Here is an 8,091-nt window from a genome sequence, read left to right on the forward strand (position 1 = left end):
CCAGTGGAGGTTTTTCAGGTGTCCAGAGATGTGGTCTTTACACGGGCTGTCTAGTATGAGTCTGGCTGAGGCGTTCTGGATGCGTTGGCGTTTTTTCTGGAGTTTTGCGGTGGTACCGGCGTATAGGGTGTTTCCGTAGTCCAGGCGGCTCGTGACCAGTGCGTGGGTGACCGTTTTTCTAGTTTCGGTGGGGATCCAGCGGAATGTTTTTTTGAGCATGCGAAGAATATTGAAGCAAGAAGATGAGACGGCGTTGACTTGTCTGTTCATAGAAAGTGAGGAGTCCAGGATGACACCTAAGTTCCGTGCGTGGTCCGTCGGGATGGGTGCTTTTCCAAGGGCCTCTGGCCACCAAGAGTCATCCCAGGCGGAGGGGGAGGTACCAAGGATGAGGACTTCAGTTTTGTCGGAGTTCAGTTTTAGACGGCTGTACTTCATCCACTCGGCTACTTCTTTCATTCCTTCATGTAGGTTGGTTTTGGCGGTGTTGGGGTCTTTGGTGAGTGATAGTATCAGTTGAGTGTCATCAGCGTAGGAGATGATGTTGAGGTTGTGTTGGCGTGCGATGGTCGCGAGGGGGCTCATGTATACGTTGGAGAGGGTGGGACTGAGTGAAGATCCTTGTGGCACGCCGCAGATGACTTCGGTAGCTTCTGATTTGAATGGTGGAAGGCGGACTCTCTGAGTTCTTCCGGCAAGGAACGAGGTGATCCATTCCAGTGCTTTTCCTTGGATTCCGCTGTTTCTGAGGCGTTGTATTAAGGTGCTATGACAAACTGTGTCAAAGGCTGCGGAGAGGTAGAGGAGGATGAGGGCGACTGTGTCTCCATTGTCTAGCAGAGTTCGAATGTCGTCAGTTGCTGCGATGAGTGCGGTCTCAGTGCTGTGTTTGGCTCGGAAGCCGGACTGTGAGGAGTTGAGGGATTTGTTGGTTTCGAGGAAGGCGGCGAGCTGGTTGTTGACAGCTTTCTCGATGACTTTGGCCAGGAATGGAAGGAGCGAGATAGGGCGGTAGTTTTTGAGTTCGGTGGGGTCAGCTGTGGGTTTCTTCAGAAGGGCGCTGAGTTCGGCATGTTTCCAACTTTCCGGGAAGGTGGCGGAGTTGAGGGAGCAGTTGATGACGTCTCGGAGGTGCGGTGCTATAATGGAGTCTGCTTTGTTAAAGATGTGGTGAGGGCATGGGTCTGTGGGGGATCCTGAGTTGATGGAGTTCATCAGGCGGATGGTGTCCTCAGTGGAGATTGGGTTCCAGTCATTGAGGATGTTCAAGAGGGGTGGGGGTACTGCAGAGGGTTGGGTGGGTTGGTCTTCGGGTCGGTTGTCGAAGCTGTTGTGGATGTCTGCAATCTTGTTGTGGAAGAATGAGGCTAGGGAGTCGCAGAGGGCTTGAGAGGGGGTGATGTCGTTGGAGTTGGCTGAGGGGTTGGTAAATTCCTTGACGATGTTGAATAATTCCTTGCTGTTGTGGGCGTTGCTATCTAGTCGGTCCTTGAAAGCGGCTTTCTTGGCATTCCTGATCAGTTGGTGGTGTATATGGGTGGCGTTTTTGAAGGCGTCCTTGGTGCTGGTGTTTGGGTCTTTTTTCCAGGCCTTCTCAAGGGAGCGACAGAGTTTCTTAGATTTCTTAAGATCATCGTTGAACCAGGAGGCCTTCTTGCTGCCTAGTTTGATTTGACATTTTTTCAACGGTGCTAGGGTGTCGGCGCTGTTGGATAGCCATTGGGTGAGGTTAATGGCTGCTTGGTCGGGGTTTGTGGAGTGGGCAGGGGGGTTTTGAAGAAGCGATGAGGAGATCTGGTCGATGGTGATTTTGTTCCAGTTTCTTCGCAGAGTGGGTTGAGGATGGTTGTTGGTTGTGGTCTTGTTGTAGGTAAAGTGAACGCAGCTGTGGTCCGTCCAGAGGAGAGCTATGGTGTGGCTGAAGGAGACATGTTTGCTGGAGGTGAAGATAGGGTCGAGTGTGTGACCTGCGATGTGGGTGGGGGTAGTGACAAGTTGTTTAAGTCCGAGGTTGGCGAGATTGTCCAGAAGGGTGGTGGCGTTGCGGTCGTTGTTCTTCTCAAGATGAAAGTTGAGGTCTCCCAAAAGAATGTAATCCTCGGAGGGGAGGGCGTGTGGGGTGATGAAGTCCGTGATGTCGTCACTGAATTGTTCACGGGGTCCTGGTGGCCTGTAGAGGAGGGTGCCTCTGAGTGTGGTCTTGGGGTCGATGTGGATCTGGAAGTGAAGGTGTTCAGTGTTGGCGAGATTGACGTCTGAGCTGGTTGAGATGCGGATGGATTTCTTATGGACGATAGCGATGCCTCCTCCTGTTTGGTCGGTCCGGTCCTTACGGATGATCTTGTAACCTTCCGGGATAGCAATGGTGATGTCTGGGGCTGATGTGGAGTTCATCCATGTTTCTGTTAGGAAGGCGACATCTGGAGAGATGGTGTCTAGTAGATTCCAGAGGTCGATGGCGTGCCTGTGGACTGAGCGGGTATTGAGTAGGATGCATTTTAGGTGGTTGGTGTCCGGTCTCTGTTTAGTGTTAGTGGGTGTGGAGTTGGTCTTGGTGCCGTCAAACTTGCAGGAGTTGCACGTGAAGGGTCCATGGGTGTGTCCGGGGCGGCTTGAGCGCATTCGGAGAGTCGGCCGGGGTTAAGGGCTAGGAGGGTGGATGCGGCGTAAGTAATGCGGGTGGGGTGGGTGGGACGGGGGCCAGGGGGTCTGGCGCTGGGCGCGGTCCAGGCGCGGACGGGCGTAGACGGGCTTACCTTTGGCGCACCTTCGGCGCGACTGGGGCGCGATCGCTGCGCGCCAAAGCAGCTGTCATATGTGGATGGTGGAAGGGGAGGGGCGAGGGAGGGTCAGCTGGGAAGGCGGGAGCGGGGTGAAGCCTTGGGCGTGGCGACACAAACAACAACAACAACCTTAACGCTAAAATGGCCGGCAGCGCGAAGCGGAGCTGGCAGCCAAAGTGCAGATTAAAGTGCTAGATAAACTGAACGAAAGGGCAGTCAGGGCAACGCAGGGACGTACAAGCAGCAATTAAGCGGGCGAGGTGGTTAGCGCTATCAGGCGACAGTGATTTAACCGCAAAGCGCACCAGCTATATCACTGAAATAATTAAACAAAAAAAGTATATCGATGTCTATAATTGCAGCAGTCCTGTAATGCGCGTTCTGAAACAGATAGTAATGAGCACAAGCAGCTGCGTGGAGCAACGATACCAGGCTGGAGTCAGGTCGGGGAGCAGCGAGGAGGAGCGGCCGCGTCTGTGGAACACAGGACGGTCACAGCGCGATCAATGCAGCGTGGGGCAAGTGGTCTTAGTGGGAGGGAGGGTCAGCTGGGAAGGCGGGAGCGGGGTGGAGCCTTGGGCGTGGCGACACAAACAACAACAACCTTAACGCTAAAATGGCCGGCAGCGCGAAGCGGAGCTGGCAGCCACAGTGCAGATTAAAGTGCTAGATAAACTGAACGAAAGGGCAGTCAGGGCAACGCAGGGACGTACAAGCAGCAATTAAGCGGGCGAGGTGGTTAGCACTATCAGGCCACAGTGATTTAACCGCAAAGCGCACTAGCTAGATTACTGAAATAATTAAACAAAAAAAAGTATATCGATGTCTATAATTGCAGCAGTCCTGTAATGCGCGTTCTGAAACAGATAGCAATGAGCACAAGCAGCTGCGTGGAGCAACGATACCAGGCTGGAGTCAGGTCGGGGAGCAGCGAGGAGGAGCGGCCGCGTCTGTGGAACACAGGACGAGGAGCTGTTGATGATCTTTTGGAGTTTGGGTGCGATGATGAAGCTTGTCTTGTTGAAGATGTGGTGGGGGCAGGGGTCGGAGGGTGAGCCAGAGTTGATGGTGTTCATGATTTTGAAGGTGTGTTCATCGTTTACGTTGTGCCAGGAGAGTAGAAGGTTGATGTGCTTGGTGGGTGTAGAGTTGGGGTGATGGCGTCTGTCGTTGGTGACTGGGTGTAGAAGCTGTTGTGGATGTCTGCGATCTTACGGTGAAAGAAGGTAGCCAGGAAGTCGCAGAGTTCTTGTGATGGCGGTATGTCATTGGAGCAGGAGCTGGGGATGGAAAGTTCTTTCATGATGTTGAAGAGCTCTTTGCTGTTGTGTGCATTGTTGTCAATGCGTTCTTTGAGGGCGGTTCTTTTAGTGGATCGAATGAGTTGGTGGTGTTTGCGTCTGGCGTTCATGAGGGCTGCGTGGTTGTCTGGTGTCTGGTCTCTGCACCAATGTTTCTCGAGTCTTCTGCAGGTGTGCTTCGAGTTTTGGAGGTCGGTATTGAATCAGATGGCTCTTGTGTCTGCGCCTGTTGGAAGGTTTCCTGATCGGGGCGAGGGTGTTGGCGCAGTTCTCGATACATTGTCTGAAGTTGTTGGCTGCTGCGTTGGTATCGGAGGGCTCGGGTAGAGGGTCTTGGGTGAGTCTGGTGGTGAGCTGGTCTTCGGTGACTTTTTTCCAGCAGCGGTACGGGATACGTTGTGGTTGGTTGTGTGCGGTGTGTTTCTCGAAGAAGTGGATGCAGTGGTGGTCAGTCCAGTGGAGTTCGGTGGTGTGCTGAAGGTGACGTGGTCGCTGGTGGAGAAGATAGGGTTGAGCGTGTGACTGGCGGAGTGGGTGGGTGTCGTGACGAGTGGTTTGAGTCTGAGGTTGTCGATTAACGTAGTGGAGTTGCTGTCGTTGGTGTTCTCGAGGTGGAAGTTCAGGTCTCCGAGGAGGATGTAGTCTCTGGAGGCGAGGGTGTGCATGCTGATGAGGTAGGCGATGGATTTGCTGAATTGTGGTCGAGGTCCAGGGGGTCTGTAGACGAGCGTTCCTCTGAGGGTGGTGTTGTGATCGGCGTGGATCTGGAAGTGTAGGTGTTCAGCTAAGCTGAGGGAGTCTTCGGTGTTGGTCGTGATCCTGATAGTGATAGTGTTCCTGTGGACGATGGCTATTCCTCCTCCTGGTTTGTTGTTGTTTCTGACCCTGCGGGTGATCTTGTAGCCGTCCAGGATGGCTATGGCTATGTCGGGCACCGAGGAGGTGTTCATCCAGGTCTCTGTCAGAAAAGGCGACGTCCGAGGCGGAGGAGTTGAGCAGGTCCCAGAGTTAGACAGCATGCTTGAGGCTTAGGAAGCTCTCTGTGAATGGGTGAACTTAGAATTGAGGACATTTCTCCACAGGTCAAAGATTCAGCTCCTAAAAAAATCAGACACTAAGTCTACAGTTCCTCAAGGTAAAAAGCTGTTGATACAAGGCATGCAGACCACCAAATGAAACACCTTAACCGAAAACTTTGAGCAAAAGAATTAAGTACCACAATTTAGAACCACAAGGCCTCGGCGCTGAAAAAACCTGTTAAAGGAGTTCTCAAACCATTGCCATTCTACTGTGTCCAAATACAAAGTCACTGGTAAAGAGTTGCTGAAATACTTTGGCTCAACTTCTGAGTACGATTGAGCTCAAAAGGGGAAGGCCTGGCTAGAAGGAAAAGTCAAAGAAGTACAAAATCTGCTCTGATTCCATTGATGTCAAGAGTAAAAAAATAAATTAAAAAAAAGGGCACTGGCCGAAATCCAAAACCTTATCAAAAAGGAAAGGTTTTATAAGGAATCCGTGGCCCAACACAATGTTCCTTAGCCTGTGGGGATACAAAAAGCCAGTGGCGGAGAATGGACTCCAGATATCCAAGAAACACCATATTAACGTGAGCAGGATACCAAAAGGACGTGGACGAACGCCAAGGTGGACCGCAGGAGGAGGTGGGTATGTATCCTTTCAGACCCTCCTCACCTGATGATCCATGCACTATGGAGCAGGAAAGAGGGCAGCTGATGCGTTCGGGTCTGGTGGAGGTTGAGACAGGAAGAATGTTTCCTTTTGGAGACATTAAGCTCTGTGTACAGGAAAAACGAAAACATTTCTTACCAATGCTTCCAAGTATTCTACACTTGAAACAGAGAAGGCTTGGGTCCTATCACTACCTGGCCTGGACCACTGTAATTTAGGAAACCAGTATATAACCAGATAGGTTATTTGAACAATTATTGTGCAATACCTAGCCAATAAATCCTAAGTATGCATAATGTATTTTTGCATTATTTTTAATTTCAACACGTTATACCTGAAAACATTTCATCATTTCGTTACAAGAGACACAACTATAACACATTTCTCGCCAACATACATGTAAATCAAAACTCAATAAACACATATATATGGAGAAGTGTGGGTCACTGGTTAGAGGCGGCAGACCCAGAAGCAGAGGTTGGCCCGGGACCAGGGTTCAATTCCCGACGCGGCAGGGTACGGAACCAATGTCGGTAGGCTCGATAAATCTCACCTCGGTGCGTCTCTAACCATGGGTCCCACGCTGCAACTCTGGGCAATAGCTTGCTTGATCTCCACAACAGCCCCCTCGCTGCCAGGGATGTCTGGCTTCACCTTGGGGATGCCCAATAGGGACCATCTCACAGGGAAAGCCAGGACGGGTTCCCCAGCGGCACACAGCGCCAAGAAACCCTGGGGTGAACGTGCGCTCTACAAATTCATACTAACATATACAAAACATTAACACCATATAAAGTGTCAATTGCCTCCAAAATTCTTTAGAGGGCACCAGTCCTTAAGTAACAAAAGAAAACACAGGCAGACATATCCTAATTCAAAAGGTCCTGCCTGTTTACTGGGCTGAAGACTGCTCTATGTTAGAGGGGTCGTTACACCATAGGGGAATACATTTCTTTAAAAGCTCCCAGCAGTGCCCCTCAAATGTTCTAGCTTCAGCTCAGTCAATGCAATTCAAACCCTGACTTGTTCTAGGGTTCTCCTCAGGACGTGGACTGGAAGTGGCCTTGACTACAATAGTTCAATGCTTCAATGTAGTGTAGAATTTTCATAGTAAAAAGCCGCAGAAGTTCTCTCGGGAAAGTGTAGTTTTCCTGAGATTGCTGTCTAATTGTGGTTAGTTCCCGTGAAGAGATTTCTAAGAGTTATTTATGCAGAGAGGCCCTCATGGTTGCCTGCTCTATTAATGCTGCGCGGCGTTTCTGCAGCCGTTGTGTCGCACACAGAGCTCTCAGTCTCCTGGAACATCAATGCTTAGACCGCCATCATGTATCTGCCAAGTATCCTACAACAGGGAAGGAACATTTTCAACAGGCCAGAAATATCTAAAGCATGATAGAAAAGAGGTATAGAGCATTAGCTAAAGATCCTAGGTACACACAGTCACATGTTGAGCCACACTCACTCATAGTCTCCACAGCCAGAAAGATGGTCATGTCACCAGCTTTTGTGGGGCTTCCCCAGACTAAGATAAACGGAGAGGGCTCCAACCATCCAGTGGTGTATTGCCAAATCCTGTGCCCCAGAATAGATACGCTCACTAGCACCGGGAGGGAATGAAGGGCATTATTTCCCATCGGCCCAATGAATACAGGAAGAGGCTCAAGGCCATTATTGGGGAGGATAAGAACATACCCAATTTGTGCCTGAAATTGAAACCAGTTTCTGCATGTACCTCACAATATACAACTGTCCACGGGCACTGCACTGGCAAGCCAGGATGTCCATTTGGAGTTCCAGACCTAATGTCCAGGTAAATGTCATCAACATGACCTTTACAGGCTGCCACCTGTTCAGGCTTAAAGTACATCAGACTCCAGTCAGAATGAAAAAAGCCAACGACAGAGCAAAGGACATGGTGCCCGGCAGCATTCAAGCTTTCCTTTAAAAGGGGTTGCATAACTTTCAAAAGATCTCAGGGGAGACAACTCTACACTCTTTATGTTCAAAGGCAACCCACATGAAGCCACTTCAGAAAAGCTGCACAATGGCAACAAACTCTGCATCCAGAGACATTTTTTCAAGCCAGGGACAAGACAAGAGGTAACAACAGTTCTAGGAGATCAGCACCACACTTCTCCAAATGACTCAACGCTGCACGTCCACACTCTTAACATTATATGTCATATGTGACCCATTCAAATGTGGTTAAACAACCTGTGATCCCAGACGATGAGGAGATATGGCGGTTGTAACAGACAAGGTCAGCAAAGAGATAAGATGGTGGAACAAAGCAGATATGCTGAATTCTACTTTAAGCC

Source organism: Lissotriton vulgaris, chromosome 11 (genome assembly GCF_964263255.1).
Source record: "Lissotriton vulgaris chromosome 11, aLisVul1.2, whole genome shotgun sequence".
Classification (NCBI taxonomy): Eukaryota; Metazoa; Chordata; class Amphibia; order Caudata; family Salamandridae; genus Lissotriton; species Lissotriton vulgaris.